General features: G+C 43.8%; 1 protein-coding gene and 1 non-coding gene across 3 annotated transcripts in view; one reads left to right on the top strand and one right to left on the bottom strand.

Annotated features, from left to right (window-relative positions):
- Positions 1–27,357, top strand: part of LOC126473551 (tubulin polymerization-promoting protein homolog) — a 429,312-nt gene that overhangs the window by 144,037 nt on the left and 257,918 nt on the right. The gene's annotated exons all lie outside the window — the stretch shown is intronic.
- On the bottom strand, positions 27,192–27,263 carry Trnaa-cgc (transfer RNA alanine (anticodon CGC)). The gene has a single exon. It is a non-coding gene; the product is annotated as a tRNA-Ala (tRNA).

Genomic DNA, 27,357 nt, shown 5'->3' with positions numbered 1-27,357 from the left:
GACATGAAACCATCAATGCGGTACTATAGTGTGAAACGCCGAGAAAACTTCGGCGCGTAAATCGAAATAAAAGGCGAGGAATACTGAGTGATGTCAGTGTGTTGCTTCATGTCAACGCACGTCCCCACATTCTGCTGGAATCACTCAAAACCATAGTCAACAATTCGATTGTGAGCAGTTTGAGCAGCCGCCGTACAGCCACGATCTCGCACCTTCTGACTAACACGTGTTTGATTTTGGAGGTAGTCGCTTTGACAGCGATGACGACGCAAAAAATGCTGCACATCAGTGGCAGTCTTCAATGGCGGCATTTTTCTATGAAGAGGACTTAGAAAAGTTGGTCGCTATGACAAATGTCTGAGCAATGGTGGCCACTATGAAGCAAAATGGTTCAAGAAATGCTCTTTCATTAAAAAATAAATATTGGTTTGAAAAAACGTGTAATGAATCTTTTCCCAAAGCGGTCAACAAAAATTAACTACACTACTGGCCATTAAAACTGCTACACCACGAAGATGACGTGCTACAGCTGCGAAATTTAACCGACAGGATGAAGATGCTGTGATATGCAAATGATTAGCTTTTCAGAGAATTCACACAAGGTTGGCGCCGCTGGCGACACCTACAACGTGCTGACATGAGGAAAGTTTCCAACCAATTTCTCATACACAATCAGCAGTTGACCGGCGTTGCTTGGTGAAACGTTGTTGTGATGCCTCGTGTAATGAGGAGAAATGCGTACCATCACGTTTCCGACTTTGATAAATGTCGGATTGTAGCCTAATGCGATTGCGGTTTATCGTATCGTGACATTTCTGCTCGCGTTGGTCGAGATCCAATGACTGTAGCAGAATATGGAATCGGTGGGTTCAGGAGGGTAATACGGAACACCGTGCTGGATCCCAACGGCCTCGTATCATTAGCAGTCGAGATGACAGGCATCTTATCCACATGGCTGTAACAGATCGTGCTGCCACGTCTCGATCCCTGAGTCAACAGATGGCGACATTTGCAAGACAACAACCATCTGCACGAACAGTTCGACGACGTTTGCAGCAGCATGGACTGTCAGCTAGGAGACCATGGCTGCGGTTCCCTTGACGCTGCATCACAGGCAGGAGCGCCTGCGATGGTGTACTTAACGACGAACCTGGGTGCACGAATGGCAAAACGTCATTTTTTCGGATGAATCCAGGTTCTTACGTAGCTGAAAACATAATTAAACACCGGTGGCACTCAGAAAGCCTCCAGGGAGGTCGGTCTGCCCTCGTTCACTTAGGCGAGACAGGTGGTGAGCCCAACTTGATCCGTCAGAACCCAACCAGGGGGCTGCCACGGACCGACCGACACAACGACTTGCTTCCCATCAATCAGTACATGAGGAATCCAACAGAAAAGGTTAGAAACGTGATAATCCGCAATGGAGTACGTATTAGCTGTCAAAATTACATACTATGTTGCACAGCGACAACAGGTAAGGAAAGGACGCTGCCTGAAATTACGTCAGTGGCCAGGGTAGGTAACCGGAACACTAACGGCCACTAGGCAGAAAATTCCACTGGTGCACTCTTAGTCAACCAAAATAGTTAATTGCACCGCATGGCGGCTAAATTTCAGCAGTAGAAACACTCTGTGTCGCTCACAGGAAAACCTCCCCAACAGCAAACCACTGAAACGAACCAGCACAACATTGGTGTGACGTCATAAGCGCGTGACTGCGTGTGAGATCGCTCTCTAAGTTTTCATCTATTTTTAGGTTTCAGATATATATTTTAACTGTTTTTGTGATAATATTTACTATATATGTGACTTATTAGTGGTTTCTTCATTCACCTCTGCATTTCTTGTGTTGTGGCCTGATATTTGTGAGTGTTTCGTATCGAGCAACTTAACCTCTTACCCGTGTTTACATTCCGCGCTGACCAGTTGCAGTGAACGCACATTGGAAGCGTGTATTCGTCATCGCCATACTGGCGTATCACCCTGCGTGATGGTATGGGCTGCCATTGGTTAGACGTCTAGGTCACCTCTTGTTCGCATCGACGGTACTTTGAACAGTGGACGTTACATTTCAGATGTGCTACGACCCGTGGCTCTACCCTTCATTCGATCCTTGCGAAACCCTACATTTCAGCAGGATAATGCAAGACCGCATGTTGCAGGTCCTGTACGGGCCTTTCTGGATACAGAAAATGTTCGACTGCTGTCCTGGCCAGCACATTCTCCAGTTCTCTCACCAATTGAAAACGTCTGGTCAATGGTGGCCGAGCAGCTGGCTCGTCACAATACGACAGTCACTACTCTTGATGAACTGTGGTATCGTGTTGAAGCTGCATGGGCAGCTGTACCTGTACACGCCATCCAAGCTCTGTTTGACTCAATGCCCAGGCGTATCAAAGCCGTTATTATGGCCAGAGGTAGTTGTTCTGGCTACTGATTTCTCAGGATATATGCACCCAAATTGCGTGAAAATGTAATCACATGTCATTTCTAGTATATTTGTCCAATGAATACCCGTTTATCATCTGCATTTCTGCTTGGTGCATTTTAATGGCCAGTAGTGTATTTTGTTTTTTAAGGGCAAAAAGTAGCATCCCCCTTCTCCTCCCTTGGTAATGCGCGCTATGGAAAATGCGTTGGGATTTCTAGGGTTATGAAGCTATCACCTGCACTGGACGTAAATCCGTGGTTTCTATTGAGACGTGGAACTGTATTGGATGCACCTGGAACGTAATCCAGCCGAATCTGTTGTGGCACGAGGAGTTGAGTAGGTCCATCAGGGCTGACCCTTGCATATACGGGAATAGGCATAATAATGTGAACAGTGGTAGTGGGATGGTTGTGTTTGATGGTCAACCACGATGGTAAGGCACGTGTCACGCTGGACTGTGCGTGTTCAGTACGGACTACGCATCAGTGCAGGTTGTTTACGGGTAGTGTACAGTTCGTATTTGCATTCGGAGGTAGAAGTGCAATGAAAGACCTAACAGAATTCCAAAGAGGACAGATTGTGGGAGCCCGATTAGCTGGAGCCTCAGTAACCAAGACAGACAACTTATTGAATGTTTCAAGAGCAACTGTTTAAACAGTCATGACAGCCTACACGACACATGGAAAAACATCATCGTGTAAACGTAATAGTGGGGGTAAATAGAAAATAAATGACAGAGGTCGTCATGCGCTAACACGAATTGTGTAAAACAACGCAAAACTACGACAGTTAAAGTGACTGCAGACCCCAAAAGACATTTTCAAGACCCCGTATCTATCGACACTGTCCGTCGAGAACTCCATAAAGCGAATATTCATGGACGAGCAGCTACTCCGAAAAAATTTGTGACGACAACCAACGCAAAGAATTGTAAAACACGGTGTCAGGAGTATAAATCCTGGACGACTGGTCAGTGGAAACACGTCAAATGGTCCGACGAGTCAACGTTTTTGTTATTTCCAACATCGGGCCGGGTTTACGTCTGGAGAACGCCAAAAGAAACCTACAATCCTGATTACTTGATTACAAAGATTACGCATGGAGGTGGAAGTGTGATGGTGTGGGCAGGCATACTATGGTATTGTGCATCGTTACTCTCAAAGGCCGTGTTACAGCCAACAATTATGTGAACATTTTAGGTGATTAGGTGCACCGCATGATTCAAATGTTGTTCACCAACAATGATGCCATATTTCAGGATGATAATGCACCCATTCTCACAGCCAGGACAGTACAATCGTGGTATGAGGAGCATGCAACTGAACTGAAGCGTCTTCCCTGACCAGCACAGTCCCTGCACTTGAATATATTCGAACCTTTGTGGGCGGTATTGGAATTATGTCTAGATGCCGTAGACAAATCCAAGATGTTAGAATCCGTCGACTTTGAACACTACCGAGGCTTGCGCACGTAATTAATATGACGTATTCGTCCTCATACTGGGGTGGATATTACAAAATACGAAATATAGAGATAACGTGGAAAAATTAAGAATTTATGGCGCTAAGACTCTAATCATTAAACGTAAAACGCAGATGTCTATATGTGCACTGGCTAGCAAGTATTATAAATTTTTATTTGCCGGTGCACCAGCGGGAAAATGGGCGTTTCGGGAAATTTCTGTACTTTATAAATAAAAATAAAATAATAGATAAGCAATATGAGTAATTCAGCGCGATAAAAATAATTGTATCGCTATATAAGTTCATTCTTGCAAAGAAGAAAACAGCAACAGTCACTGTTAATAATCCTATTTGTTTACACAAATACCGCCGTTACCGGTCTCAAACCGCATGTTTATCTTCAGACGGCTGTTCGCCTTTAGTTTATTGTTGTTTACACCAGTTAACTGTTTTTCCCTCCTTGTGATGAATGTTCCTTGGGGTGGTGGTGTCCCACAAAAAAAATCTGAGAAACGGCCTATTCTCTGTAACTACTTAATAACGTATGACGTAAATGTACTCATCGCAACATCTCTGAGAGAGGAATTCTTTGGCATTGTTTTATCTGTGATTTCGCCAGCTTTGTATACAGTCTTCCATGTGGCAAAAGCTATTCAGCATATGTGTGGCGTTGTACACTATGTGTACATCTAAATATCAAAAAAGTATTTTATATGCTTTTTACTATTTCATGAACACGAGCAGTCAGCAGTGCAACATAATAACAACAATTTAGACGTAAGTAACGTAAAACTATAACAGTTCTGCCTTAGAGAACTGTTCAAATTTTTGGTGATTAGCTACAGCTGCCGACAAACAGCAGTTATTCACATAGTGTTTTTGCTGTAAGCACTAACACCTCAAAAAGCTTTCGCCGCAGGAGAGGAAAAAAGCCGACATCTAATGTAAACAACAACAAATGTATTCTAAATGTGAACAGTCGACGGAAGATGAACTTGTCGGTTCGAAACCGGGAAAGGCACTATTTGTGTAAATTAATAGCATTATTAACAATGGCTGGTTGATGTTTTCTTCTTTGCAACAACCACCTTGTATTTTGTACACAGCACCGGTCTCAAAATATCAGTTTTCCACAAAATATCAAATGTTTCGTTAACTGAAGATGATCTGCATAGCTGCAATACATAATGCGATACACATCAATCTACTGATAAATAGAATAATTATTTAGTTCTAGAGTACTGCTACTGCAAAAGCAAGAAATTTCGTTCCAGTTTTTGCGCACGCAGCTTTCTGAAGTTTATACTTCAACTGCAGACAGCGGTACATACTTGATTATACGGACACACACTTTGGGAACAACTATCTCAATCCGTATCCACGATATGCTCTTCCATTTCATGAGATTCTCTACCTTACTCAGCAGCAGCTTCCACGTCTACGCCAGATTAAATGTATTTTGATCCAGAATAGAACCTACTCCCCGTTACGTCTTAAATCGATATTACATATCAATAAGCGATCCAAAACAAAAAATAAAATGCTTCATCTTTTACAAGTTGTAAGACGCCACCGATACAACAAACGACGATAAAATATTGCTACTAAGGTTACCTTAATTAAAAGCAGGCACACAAATACATTACTGGGCTTTGATCACCCGTAATTATTAATGATAAATAAATTACAACTACTTCAGTAAACAGAGTGTACAACTTGTTATGCGCAGACTACCCTCAAAAGAAATATTTACAAAATAATACGGTTCTATTCACGTGGGATCGAGAGTCATCAGTGACGTCAAAATCGCTGAAAAAGTCTACAGTACTTTTAAACAGCAAATTTCTGCACAGGCGGTGCAAATCCGCAGAGCGCGTACTGAGAAACCTTAGGCTACGCTGTACCGATGTCGCGAGACCTGTAGACAATATTTCAACGTACGATGATGACAAAAATTCTGCGCATCTGAATGTTCACTGCGTAGTCCTGTCAGTGGTCGAAGCTGACAGCTTTGACACTATGTCTATGTGCGACAAATAACGAATATTCGGAATGTATAGACATTATTATTATTATTATTATCAAGTTTTAAAATTCTCTTCAACGACTAAGTTTATTATTCTAGCACAAAGATGGATGCAACAGTACGAATAATGTTGCACGCATATACAGGTTTACTAGGATTATAACTAAGTACGAAATGGTAGTGACTTACCCCGTTCCCAAGTATTCTTGTTACTGAGACACGAAGCAGTACATTAGTTGCTAAAACTTTTGAAGTAAACGGATACTGCGAGCAGCCACAAATAAAATATTTAAGTCAGATATGCGTAATTTTAAAACTCTTGTCGATCTACAAAACACGAAATAAGGAATGCATGGTCGCAGCCGAATTAATTCACACACAGAGATCGCATTGATATATCCGTTTCTCCACGGATAGTTGTTGTTCCGTTGTTGCAAAGATAATACACACAGAGGCAAGCGCCTTGCAGGCGCTGACTGACAAGTATGTAGTGAGCTATGGAGCAGGAATGTCTACGAAATGAGTGTGTCATCAATAAGGAGCTTAGAACATATTCTAGCCTCCTTGGTTATCAACATCAAACCAGTATTATCACGGGCTTCGACATCACTGTTTGTTTACATTTTGCGCTAAAACCGAAATATTAACATAACACTTCTTTTCCCTGTGTTTACACAGTTATACTGCTCACAAGAATTGGAGGAACATGGTTTTGGGCGTCTTCCATACTCCGATGGGTAAAAATTGAGGACTGGATATGCTACCAAATTATTCCTTTACCTTTCAAAAATTAAGTACACAACAAAATAATATTTCATCCTCGCTGGTTTACATAAAAAGCACTGAAATATCCGACAGGTGTCGAAAACAAAGTGGAAACAATCATTAATCCCGTCATCCCGGTTTGTTTTCATTGGACTTCGAGAGCTTCAGTAATGTGTAAGCCCTCCATTACCAGTGGCTGACACCTACGTAGCATGCTCAGTATAAGTCTACGGAGGTCACCCCGTGCTAGTTCCCATTCTTCAATGAGAGCTCATCAGAGTTCTTGGAACAGGAGGACCACGAACACGTCTGTCAAGCATGTCCCATGTATCCTCGATGGGTTTTGGTCGGGACTCACCGCCGGCCATACCATTACTTCATTGACCAGGCTTCGCAAGGTATCCTCACTGACACCCGACACATAGGCCCTGGCATTAGAAGGAATTTAGGGCCAGCACCGTATGCAGCAGCCACCACGTGGTCCAACAGTATCTGTTCGAAGTACTGTATGGCGGTAAGACGGCCATGGACAACGACTAGATGCGCATGGCTGTCAACACTGAAGCCTCCTCACAACATCGCAGAACCTTGGAAATCTGTCGATTTCCTGGACAACATTTGGCAGGTACCGCTCACCACTAATCTCCGTATACGAACACGGCCATCACCTTGCGTCATAGGATATCTGGACTCGTCTGTGAAGAACATGTTTCCCCAGCGACGAAGTTGCCTCTTGGTATTGGAATGACAGAACTGATGGCTAATTGCAAGATGATGTCGTGTCAAGCGGGATACTCGAATAGGGCGCCCAGGAGGTCCTTTCTCGTAACCTGTTCATTACAGTCTGATCGGACACAGGAGCTCCAATGTCTGAGATAGTCTTGCAGTACTCTGGCGGTATCCGTACGACGCCGCAACGCAGAGATGGCCAAATATCGGACTTCATGAAGGGATGCAATGTGCCAACGACCTTGTCCAATTCGCCTTGTGCCCTGACCTGTGTGGTTGTGGCGTCTCCACAGCCTACGGATGACACATGCAGAGGCAAGAGCATCTGCAGCAGCACGACCAAAAATCTATCCTTCTTGGATCAAACACCTCCTGCTTTTCAACTTGCGCTGCATTAAGATAGCGCACTGCACGTGCCTGGTTGAATACAACGTCCACGAAATTCGACTGCCATCTGCGTATCTCACTAGAAAACACTGGCACACCAGTACTCACTTCCTTCTGAGCGGTTACTTGGTACTGTAATGCATAACACAGCCAATAGATGTGGAATGATTTTAATTGTTGCCTGCGTTGAAAGCGAAGATCTCAGGCCATGCAATTAGACCACAGGTACTATCAGTATCAAAACACCGGAAGTTGACACACATGTTCCCCTAATTCTTTTGAACAGTGTGTCTATTAGTGACAGTAGTGGTGAATAATTGTTGCTGATGCGGATGCAAATCGATATATGCCAAAAGAGGAAAGTTAGTTCAGTGGTTGAAGGCCACTTAAGTGTAATTGCATTGTCATACTAGAAAAAGCGTCCTCGAAACACTGCACAGGGGAGAAAATTGCAGATATGAGGGGAATTCACAAATTAAGTTCCACCTGACGTCCCGCGTTAAGACGAGGCTACATGTTTGTGTTTCCTGCAGACACAGTTCTGCTGCGGTATAGGTAACAAGTACATCCCACTGTGAGAGTGAAATGGTGCGGTCACTCGTTGCCATCAGTTCTTCGAATGAAGCACTAGTGAAATGACTGAATTCACGAAATCCAGCGATTTATGGCCGTATATCACATTTTCGTTCGTTTGGAGAGGTGCATATGGGGGCTCAAATGATATAATGAAATGCTGAAACTGGTAGCCTTCAAAATCAAATAAAATAACATCTTAAAGTACACGGCTGTTGATGAATTTCGTTGACATTGACAATGTCTGTAGAGCACGTTGGATTACAGTAGCGGTATGTGAGCGAGCGAGCTTTCACCAGAAAACACAACAGACATCCACCCTACCCTCCAATGAGCTCTCGCTCGACACCAAGAGGCCACAAACGGCGGTGGTTTGTGGCTGTGGAATATAAGCTACAGGGAGTCTGGCTCGAAGCTGTCCTTGGGTTGGGTTGGGTTGTTTGGGGAAGGAGACCAGACAGCGAGGTCATCGGTCACATCGGATTAGGGAAGGACGGGAAAGGAAGTCGGTCGTGCCCTTTCAAAGGCACCATCCCGACATTTGTCTGGAGCAATTTATGGAAATCACGGAAAACCTACACTACAGGCCATTAAATTGTTACACCAAGAAGAAATGCAGATGATAAACGGGTATTCATTCGACAAATATATTATACTAGAAATAACATGTGATTATATTTTCACGCAATTTGGGTGCATAGATCCTGAGAAATCAGTGCCCAGAACAACCACTTCTGGCCGTAATAACGGCTTGATACGCCTGGGCATTGAGTCAAACAGTGCTTCAACACGATACCACAGTTCATCAAGAATAGTGACTGGCGTATTGTGACGAGGCAGTTGCTCGGCCACCATTGACCAGACGTTTGCAGTTGGTGAGATCTGGAGAATGTGCTGGCCAGGGCAGCAGTCGAACATTTTCTGAATCCAGAAAGGCCCGCACAGGACCTGCAACATGCGGTCGTGCATTATCCTGATGAAATGTAGGGTTTCGCAGGGATCGAATGAAGGGTAGAGTCACGGGTCGTAGCACATCTGAAATGTAACGTCCAATGTTCAAAGTGCCGTCAATGCGAACAAGAGGTGACCGAGACGTGTAACCAATGGCACCCCATACCATCACGCCGGGTGATACGCCAGTATGGCGATGACGAATACACGCTTGCAAAGTGCGTTCACCGCGATGTCGACAAACACGGATGCGATCATCATGATGTTGTAAACAGAACCTGGATTCATCCGAAAAAATGATTTCTTGCCATTCGTGCACCCAGGTTCGTCGTTGAGTACACCATCGCAGGCGCTCCTGTCTGTGATGCAGCGTCAAGGGTAACCACAGCCACGGTCTCCGAGCTGATAGTCCATGCTGCTGCAAACGTCGTCGAACTGTTCGTGCAGATGGTTGTTGTCTTGCAAACGTCCCCATCTGTTGACTCAGGGATCGAGACGTGGCTGCACGATCCGTTACAGCCATGTGGATAAGATGCCTGTCATCTCCACTGCTAGTGATACGAGGCAGCTGGGATCCAGCACGCCGTTCCGTATTACCTTCCTAAGCCCACCGATTCCATATTCTGCTAATAGTCATTGGATCTCGACCAACGCGAGCAGCAATGTCGGGATACGATAAACCGCAATCGCGATAACCTACAATCCGACCTTTATCAAAGTCGGAAACGTGATGGTACGCATTTCTCCCCCTTACACGAGGCATCACAACAACGTTTCACCAGGCAACGTCGGTCAACTTCTGATTGTGTATGAGAAATCGGTTGGAAACTTTCCTCATGTCAGCACGTTGCAGGTGGCGCCACCTGTGCCAACCTTGTGTGAATGCTCTGAAAAGCTAATCAATTGCATATCACAGCATCTTCTCCCTGTCGGTTAAATTTCGCGTCTGTAGCACGTCATCTTCATGGTGCAGGAATTTTAATCGCCGGTAGTGTAAATCAGGATGGCCGGACTCGGGATTGAACAGTCGTCCTCCCGAATGCGAGTCCAGTGTGCTAGCCACTGCGCCACCTCGCTCGTTGAGCTGTCCTTGGAAGTAACAACCGATTTGCAACAGTTCGTTGTGTCATTATGGTGCCGACTGCTGCTCATATTGCTGTCGCAGCTGTAGTGTGATGCACCAGAGCCACACGCCGAACACGATGATCTCCCTTCTCGGTAGCAAAAAAAAAAAAAAAATGGTTCAAACGGCTCTGAGCACTATGGGAGTTAACTTCTGAGGTCATCAGTCCCCTAGAACTTAGAACTACTTAAACCTATCTAACCTAAGGACATCACACACATCCATGCCCGAGGCAGGATTCGAACCTGCGACGTAGCGGTCGCACGATTCCAGACTGTAGCGCCTAGAACCGCTCGGCCACTCCGACCGGCTGTCGGTAGCACCCCGAGGCCGTCCACAGCCCGGCCTTCCACCCGCATATTTCCGTGACCACCGTTACCAGCAGTCATGTACAGTGGCTACATTCCTGTCAACTCTTTCTGCAGTACCGCAGAAGGAACATCCAGCTTCTCATAGCCCTACTTCAGAGTCAGTGAGGAGTTGATAACGGCGTCTTTGCCGCCTTAGAAGCCATTCTTGACTAACAGCAACTCAACACGTCCGATCTGAAAGGTAACTAACGCTCACGACCGTTAGTTACAGCGTGTATTTAAAGAAAACCTGGTTCGCATCCTCAATAGTAGCGCTACTAATGCCTTCCTTATGGGGCCAGCGCGAAATTTTGTCAACACACATACACACACACACATACACACACACGCACACACACACACACACACAAACGAGAGAGAGAGAGAGAGCCCGCACCCATGCAGGAGTTCAATCAACGTTTTATACTTTTTAAGACAATATTTATTCTGTAGTGTAGTGAACACGAACATAACATGCACCAAATAAATATGGTAAAGCGTAATGACTGTTGGCTTCCCAATTAAAAGAGAAGAATGAATAAAGAAAAATCGATAAAATATAACGTACAACAGTAGATCGCTAATTTGCTGCATGTTATGGCATTGTCGCAGTGGCTGCGTAGCGTAATTTATTGAAGCACAGCCCCGACAGTAAGATCCAGTTCAACACAAAACCTGAAACATGTCGTGGCTGTCCCTAGTTTTCCTAAAACGGCAAAGAAAGCAGCATATGAACTATTGCACTTGACGTACACAAACAATAGGTCCTTGTATTTATTTCTTCGTAACTATAAATTAATTTTAATTACAGATATAAATACAATACGATAAGAGTTTTGTGAAGTGTGTGTATAAAAACTACAGCACTTTTGAAAAGGATCTTTCTGTACTGGCAGTGTAAATCTGCTGACCGCTTACGGGGAAACCTTATTTTGTCCCGAAGTCGCTTTATCTGACAGACAATGTACTTTGATGGCCAATATTCTGTTCTGCATATCTGAATGCTCACAGCGTAGGATGTTTGTACTCTATGAGCATACAAGCTACAATCATTCCCGATGCGCTGGCTCGCACACAGGCGTATCCTGCCGCATTCCCCATCCTGCTGGTGCGACCTCAACGGCGCGATCATTTACTAAAATGGTATTAAATTAGCACTTAGTAAATTAGAAGAGATACAGTACCACTGCGTTTAAGTGTATTTCGCAATAACGCCTTCACCCCGACAAATGCTTTGCTTTCCGATGTAGCGCAAATGCCTCTCCGTATTTTATTCCATTTTTTGGCGGATAAATGTTGCGGAGAATCCGAAGTCTGGAGCTCAGAAATTGTTCAGAAATTAGGTATAGAAGGTTCTTCGGGCCAATTGTCGTTTCGCTATTAAAACAACGTGCGTGCCGCCGAACAGCAACCGCATCTTCACAGGTAATTTTCCTTACTACGAAATGCACCGGGTGACCATCTCTTGCAAATTCCAATTTTTTTCCTCAGCTATTCCCTTCCTACAACGCTTACCTGCTTCGCAAATACTAAACATCAAACACTGACATTACATTTACGACAACCATGAAAATGCTGTGGCCAGATGCGATTATAGACACCCCTAGACTGATAATAATATTGGACAATAATATTCTACGATAGTTGCTGGTACGATCCAGAGAGCGAAGTGACGACGTGCAAACTTCATTTCAAATCTCAGAAGTACAAACATGGCGGACTTTAGCTGAAATTCGGCCTTAAGCTGGTTTTGAGGTCAAGGAAAGAAAAAGGAGCGTCGGTAGATAAAAGAGTTGAGTTTTGCGTTCATATCCACATAGATACTCCGCAAGCCACCTTACGGTGCGTGGCGGAGGGTACCCTGTACCTCCACTAGGTATTTCCGTTCCTGTTCCACCCACAACAGAGCAAGGGCAAAACGACTATCTATTACTGTCTATTTGCTTCCGTAGGAGCCCTAACTTCTTGTATCTTATCTTTGACGTCCTTACGCGCAATGTACGAGGGTTGCCCAGAAAGTAATGCACCGCATTTTTTTCTCAGCCGAAAATAATGCTACGCATGCGAAACGTTACGTGTGTTATTTGAACCATTCTGAGTGAGTGCGCCAACACTCCCGACAGATAGCGTAGCTGCAGGACAGTTTCAAAATGGCGTCTGTAGGTGATGTACGTTACAATCAACGTGCCATCATTGAATTTCTCACTGCAGAAAAGGGAACTGCGGGGATTATTCACAAACGCTTGTCCAAAGTCTATGGAGCGTCTGCTGTCGACAGAAGTACAGTTAGTCGCTGGGCACGGAGGGTGACTTCATCAGGAGGCGGTTCGGCGGAGCTTCACGATTTGCAGCCGTCCGGGAGACCGTCCACAACTGTCAGAAGTGACACGTTGCAGCGAGCTGATGTCGTCACTCACGAGGACAGACGCATGACGACTCGGCAGTTGGCGCTGCATCTGTCACTCCGAAAAGGAAGTTCACACAGTGAAGCACTGGCTCCGCCACCAGGCCAAGGTTTGGTACCGACAGGACACACACGCCCATGTTTTGCGCTGAAGGAAGGCCATACAACGACAGGGGGGAAATTACATGGAAAAATGGGGTGTGTAGGTAAAACATTCTTCCGTGAGTGTAATTCGGAAAATATGTCTATGCTTCTTCAGCTTAAATTACTATGAAGTCTGTAGATTTGGTGTTGAAATTATAAAGGGCACATAGAAGAGAGTGGGAAGAAATACGCATGCATAGTAGTGTGACCCACGGCCCTCTCATCCCTGAAAATTTTGACTTCGCGTTGGCCTCGCGGCAGACGGCATGTGACGTCCACCATAAGGAAATGTTTCCATCACGTGACTTCTCTCGTCACTTCCGTAGGAGTGTGTGTCAGAAATTCCTCAGATTGTTTATGCGACTCGACTTCAAATGGTTCAAATGGCTTTGAGCACTATGGGACTTAACTTCTGAGGTCATCAGTCCCCTAGAGCTTAGAACTACTTAAACCTAACTAACCTAAGGACAGCACACACATCCATGCGACTCGACTTCAGAATGTTATTTAATTCGCCCACGTTTCTCTCGTAAGCGGTATTGCGACCATCAAGTTGTTGTAAGAGACTAAGTAAATAAAAATCACTATCATCAGTATACTCACAATTGAAAATACAAGAACTTACAGAGTTATCATCGATCGTTTAACACACTGTAGTCAGCACAACTAATTCAGTTGCTGTTGGCACGGACAGCATGTGCGGCATCCAACTGTTAAATCAGTATCTCATGGAAGCCACCGTACAAACAGAAGATTATATCACATAATTCTCACATGTCTTTTTTGCTCAATTATCTAACTACTTTTATTTTCGACAGCCACTCTGCTCTCTCATCTGATATTACTGTATCTGTGCTATATGTTCCCATACATTCTTTGCAATGGTCACATTCACATCCTATGTAATAAGGCTTTAGCTTCGTAAGAAGTACACTAAACACTAACAAATATTTTAAAAAAGTCGTGCTGTTAACAGCATTTCGCAGGTTACTAGGACAACATCCGTAGTTGCCTTTATAACACACGAAAAGAGATACTGATGGTGCGATCTGTATTCCCACTAGAAACATCTACATCGTTCCCATCTTAATTTCCTCATTCTTATTTATTTTCGTTTTTCTCTGAGCCCACAGAAACATATATAAATAGAGGATTAGTATATTTCTCGCTTCTAGATATGAAAAAACAGCAAATATTTTCAAAGGTATCAAGCCAAAGAATAAGGATACTGAGATTGAATATGTAGGGGAACATGGATTTGCGAATAACTGCATGAAATAAACAGTGCGGCCGATAGAAGCAAAGAAGAGAGAAAGCCTCAAGTCCGGGAGTATGTGTGTAAAGAGATGACAGAAAACGAGTCGTGGTTTGTGGATTAAAGGCATCAGCAAAAGAAAATGCGTAAACAGAAAAAGAAACAACATAGAAAAACCGGAAAAATGGGTAGAAGTTAGTGGAGAGAAATTTTACAAATAATCTCTTATTCTTATATGGTGTATTTAGTTGTTTGCACCAACTATTAAAACTGAGTCAAGGTAACAAAGTGAAGATCCGGCGTTAACTACCATTATGATAACGTTGAAAGGAGTCTACTGGGGTACACTTATATGTGGCACCCGATTATTGTAATGATTGTAATGTAAACTAAAATGAAACTATTATATTGTAAACGACGTATGTCTCTGATGGTCTCTAAAACGGATCGGTGACTTTGCACCACCGCAGAGACAAAGATACTGCTTCTGGTCTGAGATTATAGTGTTGGAGGAAGAGAGCGCTTGGGCACAGCAGTGAGTGTGTAATAGTCTGTGAGTGAAAGACCATGCAGTAGGCACTTTTTGTGGTGTGCTTTGTAAAGTCACCAAGTGTTAGATTATAATGTAGGAATTTTCACGTGCCAGTTTTTTGTGTTCCACGGAATATAAATTTGTGGCAAGAGAGGATTACTGGATTGATATTACAAAGAAGCTTTACGAGTACATGTTTTACTAGAAACATAAATGGGGAAGTAGAAGTCTTCCCGCTGTTAAGGTAAAGAATTTAATTTTTTTATTACTTTCCTTTTGCCGGCGCGTTACAGTAAATGAGGTGGATGATAATTGGTAACAGTGGGTTCTATGATGAGTAACCTCAGAATGTACGTAAACAGATTTGATGTATAGGCTAGTTAGATATTTCCGTTTTGTAATGATTCTAAGATTTGTTAACACAGGTATACGTAATTTGATGATTTGTCTTTATGCTTTTTAGAGATGTTACATAATACTCGCTGTACAAATCTCACTGTTTGTACGTCAGCAAAGGAAGGTTTTCATTTAGTAAAAAAAAAATGTAATTTGTCTGAGTAATATAATTACAATTGTCAGATGTTTTGAAAAGCCAAACTTAACTTCGAATACAATTTCACTATTGGAAAAGTCAATGTTAGTAATTCATACAAACCACTACTGCCTCCCTGTCCACGTCATATGTTTTTTAAACACATCGAATTTTTCTTAAATGTTTTCATTTACCAGCCAAAAGAATTTGATGTATATTTCAAAGTATTACGGCCAGCATTGCACACTGTCGAGCCTGTAGCTAGTATGTTTTATTCTTCTTCATGAGAGAGCAGAATATAAGGCGATCCACCGTTGCTGCTTTAGAGGTGGTGATGATGATGGCGTGTGACGAGGGCCTCCCGTCGGGTAGACCGCTCGCCTGGTGCAGGTCTTTCGATTTGACGCCACTTCGGCGACTTGCGCGTCGATGGAGATGAAATGATGATGATTAGGGCAACACAACACCCAGCCCCTGAGCAGTAAGACAATTTCATTTATTTGTTATGTGCACAGGGACCAAAGTTATCAGTTTTGAACAGGACCAGAGGATTCAGTACCTACGGGGCTGAATGTGTGTATTTTCCAGTGACCGTATTTGTTTGTTAGTATCGGGAGCTGCATTGCCCAATCAATTTCTATAAAGTTTTGCTAACAATAACACACAGTGAGCACACAACTTGCAGTTACACACTACACGATAACTCCAGTTTTGTATGCAGTCCTAGTTTAGGCAATCATTTAAACATTTCAGTAATTATAAATAACGTTACACTGTTATAAATATTTTACTATTTTTAAAGACTATTACAACGTCAGTAAATTTAAAGACCGTTACAACGTCGAACGTCAAATCCGATATCTCAAAATAGTTACACGCAGCCGATCCGGTAACAGTACGCAAGTTTATAGGTTGTAACGTCCCGAAAACCTCTCCTTACTCCAACAGAGGTACCCCGTTTGGTTGATTTGTATTCCATTCAAAGATTGATTAGGGGGCTTGTTTAAAGCTCATAGCTTTGTTGCCACATTCTATTTAGTTGCTACGGAAGAGGGACACGAGCATTTGATATCACACTAAATTCTCTTTTTGTCTGCTCGCCGCTAGCGAAAGGACACATCTTGAAATCGCTCCTGTTTTGCGAATGATTGATTACGAACTGATATTTCATTTATAATCATGCTGTTCAGAGTAGGGAACAGTTGCCTATACTGTACCGGCTCTTGTTTTGTACCACATTACAGCGGCTGGAAACAAATATGGAAACACCGCCAGTAATGCATGCTTGAACGTAAATACAGATAGCACTGCTGCATCTGATCGCAGACATCTGTTCAATGCCCTCAGTACACCGCACATGTCAGTCGTGGTCAGAAAAGTGTTCTGTGTAGTTGTGAGTGCATCATGTCGGAGCTAAATGAATTCGAATGCGGGAAAATTGTTAGCGCTTCCGTAATCTATGTATCCGAAGTGTTTGATGTCTCAAGAGCCCGAGTATCACAGCAGGAAAAGCGGAGAAAACATCATCCGCTAAGTGATGACGCGCACGAAACTGTGTAGAGTGATCGTGACTGACGGTTATTGATGGGATTGTGGACAACGCTGGTTGTTAGGCAGTCTTCCCTTCTACAATAACTTATGAAACCTTCCCTTAGGATTTCTATTCCCTGCTTAATAATAATAAATGAAATCTTCCCTTTCAAATTAATTCTCTTTCTCAATCTTCGTACACAAATTTAAATGCTGCTTATTAAAAGTGATTCTCTAATTATTTCGACGGAACATAGAATGTTTCGTCGTCGTGGCCCTCAGTCGTTACCTGCAATAACCCAAAACTGTTCCTTACCTTTTTTTTACTGTTACTGGATCGCCATCTGACTGCTACATCGAACTGCGACATGAATATACTTACTCTCTTTTACTATACTCTATTAGCTTCTGGTGGGCTGTCGTAATAAGTGGCTGTATTTATTACTAAAACTGACGTTATTGTTTAATAGCAACGCTGACGTTATTCTTTAATTAATTTGACTTAAGTTACGTAATTCATAGTTACTTTTTCTTGACAGCAATAAGATTTTGCAGAGTTTTACGTTGACGGTTTTTGGGATGGATTATAATCAGTATCGCAATATTGCTTGCAAAAATTAATTATATTCTGAATGAAATGATGTTACAAACGTTCAAATGGGACTTACTTTTTACAATAATCTTACAACTAGCAGCGCGCAAACGTACCTTCAGTAGTCTTGAATTTCTCAAAACAATAATTCAATAATATTAGTTCCTCTTATGATAATAGTTAGCTGATGTCTCTGTACATCCGTTTATAATCTCTTGTAAACCATAGCTGGTGGCTGGCAGGCACACCGCTCCTCTCAACCTCTCGCTTCAGACCTGCTACAGGCTCGCTTCACATCTCGCTTACTACTGACTTCCTACGAACGCTAAAGTGCGGTCTCTCCCTGCAACAATGCTTTCTGGTGCAGACAATCCCTGCTACCATTGCAAAATGTATCAATGCGCGGTCTTTCCCGCTCATTTCTTAAAATGTATCCATACGTGACAGTCTCTCCCGCCATTTTTAAATTCGTATCAACGTGCGGTCCCTCCTGCCAACAATACTTTGGTGCAGACATTCCCCGCTACCACAATTATTTCCAACATGACAAATATTATTTATTCCTACTTAATCCTATTAATAAAATATAAACATCTTTCATAGATTGTGGTTTGACAATAGACAATAGAAATAAACACGTCTTACAGCCTTAAGAACAAGCGGAGTTGTGTAGAGAGCCCGCCGCTGGCTCTGTGGCTGACAAAGTGTGGGCTGCGGCCGTCCAGCTGGCGGCATATCGCTTTAAGGCGCCCGGCCGCCCCCGCCGAGCCATCGATCCGATGTCAGCGCCTTCCGCCTCCTAGCAGTGGCAGCAGAACCTATCCCTACCCCTACTGTCAGATGCAGCCGCACTTCTCTCGTGTCTGCTTTCCTACTTAATTATAGGAAATTGTAAATCTCTATAAATGCAGCCAAATGCTAGATAACATCCTAAACTGAGAGAAAAAGCCCATAGTGACACATTAAAGGTGTGTCGTAAACATCTAGATCGCGTCACATCGTTTAAATACACTGCCGAAAAAAAAGCAGTGGATACGTTGTTTTCCAATTCATTCAAAATTTGTCTGTCTAAAACCACCCTTGTCAAATGGTGAGCCAAGTTCCTTGCCGGGTTCTGGTGCTTCATTATGATGCACTCCCGTTTCCTAAATGCCGGACAGCAGAAGTTAAACCATCTCATGTAAGAGGCACTTGAGCACCCGCCTTATAGTCTTAAACTCTCCCCGAGCGATCATGACGACTTCGGTACCTTACAGCAGACCTTGAAGGTTCGACATTTCGTATCGGACGAAAATGTGCAGCAGGCAGTTATGGACTTCCTCCGTAGCAGGAGAGTTGTTGCACCAAACGGACATCTTCAACTTGGTGCACTGGTGTGACGGTTTCCTCAATGCTCACAGCATTTTGCGTGATTGGCATACCGATTCTGGACTGTACGGCTTTCGAAAGGAAACTTTTTGATCCTCACTTATACATACGAGGGAATGGTCCGACTTGTCTTGTCGTAGCCTATATTGATTTTTTCCCACTGATAGTCAACTTTGAAAAAAATCCATACCAAAATATCTTAGCTACTGACATTAACTGGAAGTCAGTCAAAAAATGGTAATGAAATATGACATTTTTCGCACGGTTTCCGTCCTTCAATCTGCCAAATGAACAGACCTGAATTGTCTCGTGACCTTACGAGCCGCTTTCTTGTCACAATGATGCGAGTGTTCATTCGCCGACTGAACGGGTTAACTAAATATTCGTACAGAAGTACAACTTAAATTTTATCTTCAGCTCTCTTTCCAAATTGGTGTGGAGTATATGAACGCCAACACGAAATTTCCATTCTGTCAGCATGGTATTTCTTGTAAACATTGTAAACGTGTGAAATGTTGAAAAAATGTTTCAAACCTTTTTTTGTGTTCCATTAACATAAATTAAGTACTTCAATTAACAGTTCTGTGGCAAGCAGACATACTTGCACATTATTTTTACGGAAAACTGGGCCATAGTTAAGAATGAGTCCTGCTTAATGTCGGTATATTTAGAAGAGTGCTCCGCGTATTTAATCATATTTGTCCATAATAATTTTCCGTGTTAATGTTCCGTAAAATGAATTCCACAGACGAAAAAACTGTCGGTGCAAGAAACGAAGAATATTCATCGTACCAGATGGAATATGAAGTATCTGTACATGTTTGTCAGTATGAGTTCACCATGCGAATGGTCACGAGTCACAATTCTTGAGCCGTAACCAAGAATTTGGAAGGAAAAATTATTTATTCATGAAACGAAAGAAAAGCGGGGTGCACGAAGAATGTGACATTTTTACTTGTCACTTTTCCACAGTGACGAGTTTGCCACAAAAACTTCTGCACAAAACGTTACTGTTTACAGATCTACTGCAAAGATTCCGGTCGATTCTTGAAGACAAATAACACAGGTAAGAATCATACATAAGAATGAACCTCTGAGACTGAACACAGGCATTATTGTATACCAATGTGAAGGTGCAGACAGGCATTCCGCAGTCCACTGGATGTTTTACACATTTAAATGAAACCATGCATTTCATTTTACACATTGCGCTGGTTTATAATGCATACACAACATTCACTATAATCCGCTATTTTATTCTTTGCATCTGTAACAGCCAGTTTAGTTCATCCAATACACTACCGCTTTTGTTTTTTCAAAGTTTCTGACTTTTCTTTCAGAGGTAATTGTTAATAAAATGTGGTGATATCACTCACAAATGCTTCAGTAGAGCCCGACTAAAATTACTTGATAGCTGACACTTCGAGTTTTGGCGCTGGTTTGCTCTAATTATAGCTCTCAACATCACTCCCGCACCGTTCACCGTTGCCGTACTACCACAGCAATTGGTCAGTTTACTTCCAGTTCCTTGTCCGGCATTATTTCTTGATGTGCTTGGGTTCCGAATCATGGGCCTGCCACTTCTATTTCGTATTCCATCACAAACCACACAAAAAACAACAAAAACAACGATGCTAATGAAATACACACGTTTCATACATAGCACTAAGCAAACACTGCTGGATACGCGATTCAGTGCCACATATACAATTAGAATAATCATAGAGGTCGGCTTATGTTATACAAGATGAGCACAACCTCGCGTGGAGCCGAATTTTTGAAGGCTACAGTTCATCGTTGCAACCGTGGCATCAGAATCATAAATATACTGCATAATCCGGCATTGCGCCGTAGTGCAATGACTAGCGTTTTACGCCTGGCGTGCAAAAGGTCATAGGTTCGATTGTCGTCAAATGTACTGGCTTTTTTATTTCTAAATCAATCAAGAGTTCGATTAATTTCTTATTCGGTTAATGGTTTAAATGTACTTTTTTATTCTTTGCCGCCTCATTTTCATCACCGTATATATTTTTTTTTCATTTGCTCTTATTTTTGTTCCTGTCGTTCGGAATCTGTCTGTGTGGCCTATAATCTGAAACCACATGCAACGCAGTACTGCTGATCGGTTGGTGAAGCGGCAGCTCGTGTAGCCAGCGTGAGAACTTTTTAAGATAAACATTGATATCGAAAAATTGCAGCTCTGAAGCTGACTTTATTATTTCTTGAGTTTCTTCGTAGAGGTTACCTTTAACAGGCAAGAACAAAGTAATGGTGATTTTAGTTCTGACGCAGATCACTGACCGCCATTTTCTCGGACACATTGCACATTACGAGGTTGTGGTTAGCTTAGAACACGAATTTAAAATCAGGGCTACAAAACGCGTCGTCTACCGCAATTTAGTCACTGGGCAATTAAAATCAGCTGCCGACAGGGCACCTCTCAATTCCGACATACCTTGCGGCGGCCACATCGAGCACGGTTCCTCGTTTCACATTAACAGCATTTGGGAAGTGACCCGCTGTGTTTGCGCGTCGCCTGTAACAGAGCGGCAGCCGGCTGCAGATGTGGCAACACTGTAGCGGCAAGTGACAGACGTCAACTATTAAGTAACTTTAATCGGACTATAATATCTTCAGTTTCTTCGCCGTAGATGGATTTGCAGTCTTTCCTAATTACACTGAAGCGCCAAAAAAACTGGTATGCGTATTCATATACAGATACATGTAAAAAAGCAGAATACAGCACTGCGGTCGGCAAAGCCTATATAAGATAATAAGCGTCTCGCGCAGTTAGATCGGTTACTGCTTCTACAATGGCAGATTGTCTATATTTAAGCGAGTCTGAACTTAAAGTTATAGTCGGCGCATAAGCGATGGGACACAGCATCTTCGAGACAGCGATGAAGTGGGCATTTTCCCGTACGACCATCTCACGAGTGTGCCGTAAATATGAGGAATCCAGTAAAACTGCAAATCTCCAACATCGCTGCGGCCGGGAAAAGATCGTGCGAGAACGGGACCAACGACGCCTGAAGAGAATCGTTCGTGACGGAAGTACAACGCTTCCGCATATTGCTGCAGATTTCAATGCTGGGCCATCAAGTGTCAGCGTGCGAACCATTCGACGAAACATCATCGATATGGGCTTTCGGAGAAGAGGGCTCACTCGTGTACCCTCGCCTAGGCTCGTGAACACAGACATTGGACTGTCGATGACTCGTTTCAAATTGTATCGAGCGGATGGATGTGTACGGGTATGGAAACAAGCTCATGAATCCATGGACGCTGCATGTCAGCAGGGAACTGTTCAAGCTGGTGGGGGCTCTGTAATGGTGTGGGACGTGTGCAGTTGGAGTGATATGGGACCCCTGATGCGTCTAGACACGACACTGACACATAACACGTACGTAAGCATCCTATCTGATCACCTGCATCTGTTCATGTCCATTGTGCATTCGGACGGACTTGAACAACTCCAGCAGGACAATGTGACACCCCACAGTCCAGAATTGCTACAGAGCGGCTCCAGGAACACTCTCCTGAGTTCAAAACCGCTAGCCCCCAAACTCCCCAGACATGAATATTATTGAGCATATCTGGGGTGCCTTGCAACGTACTGTTCAGAACAATCTCCACTCGCCTCGTTCTGTTTCTGATTTATGGGCAGCCCTGAAGGACTGATGGTATCAGTTCCCTCCAGCACTACTTCAGACATGTCTATGCCACGTGTTGCGGACTGCGGGGGCCCTGCACGATATTAGGCAGGTGTACCAGTCTATTTGCCTCTTCAGTGTATATGTCCTCACTATTTGTACCGTCATCTAAAACTTTAACCACCATTTCGCGCATGACAATATTAAGGCGTTCCCTGCTGATGGCCTCAGCTGGTATCCGTTGTAACAACAGCACCCCAGGGCCGTGCAATGCTCACAGCTACGCGAGAGACGCCACTTTTGAACCTGCCGCCAGCGCGCCGCGCTGGCGAACTCGCCATCCATCACTGGCGGTTCTCCGCCAGGTGGTGCCACGCGTACACCCGCCAGAGGACGCGCCATTCACCTCTGACTGCCCGTGACTCTGCTTGCCCTGCGCTTCCTGTTAAGCAGCCGCACTCAGCACGAAATACTGTAGAGAGGCCACACATCAACGTAGCACGACGTCATTAAACATTACTAATATTCATTGACTATGTGTATCAACATTCAAGACTATTGGTATCTATCAAGAACATTACTCTCATTGTATATAACTCGGCAGGGTATATAAATCGGCGGGGTTTAGACCCTTCCACTATCCTACATACCCACAAGTCCCTCATCAGCCCCATTATATGTTATGCCCACCCTGCTTGGATCTCCGCCCCCTCCCCACCTACTACAAATCCCTCCAAATCCTTGAGCGCCACACACTCCGCCTCGCTTATCGCATCCATCTCCTGTCACCATGCGGGTCCTTTATGATCTGATTCCCTTCCCCCATCTCCTCCTGTTCCTTGAACGAAGGCAGATACTATACATCTCCTGCAAACTGGACCCCCCTCCCCATCCTTTGGTTTCCCCCATCCTCTCCCACCCTAGCCCACTGCCACATCTGTACCATAGTGTCCCACCTGGTCTCCATCTCCACACGCTCCATACCCTTGCCCAAGGTGACTTCCGCCAACTCCCCCTCCCAGATGATGCCATGCCTTCCATCTAACCCCCCTACCAGCTCTAATCCCTCCTTCTCCCCCCTCCTTCTCAGGGCTCCCTCTCTCCTTCCCTCCTCCCCTTCTCTCCTTCCTCCTTTTCCCCTGCCAACCACATTCTTTCTCCTTTTCAGCCCCTCCCAGGCTTCTGGCTCCTTCCTTCTCCCTTCCACCACCACTCTACTCCCCCCTCCTGGTTTCCCCCTACCATCTCTCCCCCTCCCCTTTTCTTCCCCCCTCCTGCCCTTCACCTGGTGGTAGGTCCCCTTTGGTGCAGTGATTTTTAACATTTTCATTGTGGTGTCAGTGTTTGTCGTGTGCAGTGCTACATTCCACCAGCATCAACAGTGTCGCCAGCATCATTCATTTGTGTTCCCACTGCAGTGTTTCTTTGTTTTCGTGTCGACTCACAGTGCTCATTCTCCGCATGTGTGTGTGGCTCTCGTTTATGTTGTTTTTAAATCAACCATTTATACTCGTCTATTTTTGTTCTTGTTTATTCACCAATTTATACCATTCTATGTTATGTGATCTTTTCTCATTTGACCATGCTTTTTTGTAACTCTCTTGGCTGAAGAGCAGCATATTATGCCGCTGCCAGCCCTCCCCGTTTTGGGGAGTGAAATAACAATAAAGAAAAAAATAATAACTTGGCACCACAGAAGAACCTACAGCAATAGAATAAAACTACTAAATTGGGATTAGAACCCTCCACTATTCTTCACACCTGCAAGAAACAGATCTGACCCAACCTCTGCTATCCTCAAACGCCATGCACCTTTCCCCACATGGGTCCTCTAACACCTTATCAAATTACCATCTCTCCTAACCCACATAGAACACCTCTACATCTCCTACACTATTCAGAAACTAGATTCCGATAACCTGATTACCTCACCTCTGATCACCAACCCCGGTATGCTGCTGCGCTTTCACAAACACATCCCTCCATCCCCACACCCACGCACTCTCCATATGCTATCTCGACGCAATTTCAACCAACTTCCTCTCTCAGACAATCAATTCTGCCCTGATATTTATCTGTCCTATCCAGTTTAACCGTTCCTCCAAGTATCCCACTCCACACCAAGGCTCTTCCCCTTTCGCTCTCCATCCACCACTCTTCCTTTCCTCTTGTACCACTACACTCTCACACACCCCTCCTCAACCTCTGTCTATTCCACTATCTGTATTCCCTCGCTCTCTCTGCTTCACCTAACTATCATCTCCATAGTTTCCTCACCTAACAGACCCCTGTCTCTTTACACACACACACACACACCAGTGCAGGCACTTAAGATGTTAAGAGAAAGTGCGGTGCTCCACTCCATTTTCATAGACGAATATCATCACATTGTCATTGCGTTTTTTAAATCGTACATGTTTTTCGCCTTTTCAGCTCGCGGTCATTTTTTTTTTTTAATTTAAAACGAAAACAATCCTCGTATTCTTTCTCGACATAATGTTCTTATGAATGGTCTTTGCTGAAGAGTGGATTATTGTGCCACTGACAAGCGCCCCCCCCCCCCCTCCCCCCCGCGCCCCCCATCCCGCACCCATATTGGATGGCGGGAATGAAATAACAATAAAGGGGAAAAAAGAACCTACAGCTCTTCAAAGTTACGTATATCTCAATTACGAAGTGTACTTATTGTAAATAAACTTACTAATGCGTTATCCTTTTGCAGACGTCTTTCTTTATTCGCTATCTCTACTGCCGACTCGTCGGCAGCATGAGATTGTTCGTACGAATTCAAAGTATGGTTACAACGATGTTATTCGAAACATTTACCAATAATTAAAAGAAAGCAGTGCAAAGAAAGAATATAAGCTTCCGTATTTAACAGAAGCTTGAAGCGACATTCCTCTTCAAAGAGCACTGCTCCGACCGGACGCACTTCCCTGATTGCGCCGGAAAAGCAGCTAGCGATTCCCATGGGTATTCATCTTTAAGATGCAAGCATCAAGCAAGAAAACACCGGTTTTCGTTATTGTTTTAGGTACCTTCCAGTGTGTAACGGAAGTTGAAATTTGGCTTGTGTATTTTAAATGGCGTTAACACGAGTTCCTCACTTGTTCAAATGGTTCAAATTGCTCTGAGCACTGTGCGACTTAACTTCTGAGGTCATCAGTCGCCTAGAACTTAGAACTAATTAAACCTCACTAACCTAAGGGCATCACACACATCCATGCCCGAGGCAGGATTCGAACCTGCGACCGTAGCGGTCGCTCGGCTCCAGACAGTAGCGCCTAGAACCGTACGGCCACTCCGGCCGGCTCCTCACTTATGCCAACCTCTTCATCTCATAGTACAAGTTACAACCCACATCCTCAGTTATTTATTGGATGTATTCTAATTTCTGTCTTCCCCTGCAGTCCTTACACTTTACAGCTCCCCCCCATTACCATGGAAGACATTTCCTGTTGTCTTTAACAAGTGTACTGCCATCATGTTCCGTATTTTTGTCAGTGTTTCGAATGTTTCTTTATTCTCCAATTCTGTTGATAACCTTCTTGTTCCTTACCTTATCAGTCCACCTAATTTTCAACGTTCTTTCATAGCAGCACATCTCGAACGATTCGATTTTCTTCTTTTCCGGTGTGTCCCAAAGTTCATGATTCACTACCATGCCCTGCTCAAAAACGTATCTTCTCAGAAATTTCTTCTTGAAATTACGGCCTATGTTCAATAGTAATAGGCTTTTTTTGACCAGGAATGTCCTCTTTGGCTGTGCTAGCTCGCTTTTTATGTTCTCCTTGCTCCGTCCACCATGAGTTATTTTGCTTCCAAGAGGAAAATTCCTTAACTTCGTCGTAGTTACCAATTTTCATGCTGAGTTCATCACTATCTCGTTGTGTTGCTCCTCATTACTTCGGTTTATTCTCACTCCATTGGACTGTTCGTTCCGTTCAACAGGTCTAATAATTCTTCTTCACTTTCACTGAGCGTAGCTGTGTCACGACCAATCTTATTATTGATGTACTTTCGTCCGCAATTTTAATCCAACCCTTGAACCTTTCTTTCATTTCTTTCATTCCTTCTTCGATGTACAGCTGAACAGCAGAGCCGAAAGATTATACCCCTGCCCTGCACCCTTTGTAATACGAGCACCTCCTTCTTGGGCTGCTATTCTTATTGTCTCCTCTAGGTTATTGCTATTAGTGGCAAAAAAGTTACGGCATGTTTGGCTGGTTCGTTGGCTCGGGACGAAGGGACTAAACAGCGAGGTCATCGGTCTCATCGGATTAGGGAAGGACGGGGAAGGAAGTCGGCCGTGACCATCCAAAGGAACCATCCCGGAATTTGCCTGAAGCGATTTAGGGAAATCACGGAAAACCTGAATCAGGATGGTCGGAGACGGGATTGAACCGTCGTCCTCCCGAATGCGAGTCCAGTGCGCTAACCACTGCGCCACCTCGCTCGGTGAGACAAGTTCAGTCATTCTCTTGTTAGCCAAACTGCCAACGCCATGAGGAGTTGTCAAGTTCTTCCAAATGTTCATTTATTTTTTTAT

The sequence above is a fragment of the Schistocerca serialis genome, chromosome 4, assembly GCF_023864345.2.
Source record: "Schistocerca serialis cubense isolate TAMUIC-IGC-003099 chromosome 4, iqSchSeri2.2, whole genome shotgun sequence".
Lineage (NCBI taxonomy): Eukaryota > Metazoa > Arthropoda > Insecta > Orthoptera > Acrididae > Schistocerca > Schistocerca serialis.
Note: the sequence above shows the minus strand (reverse complement) of the source record. Positions and strands in the feature narration are given on the sequence as shown.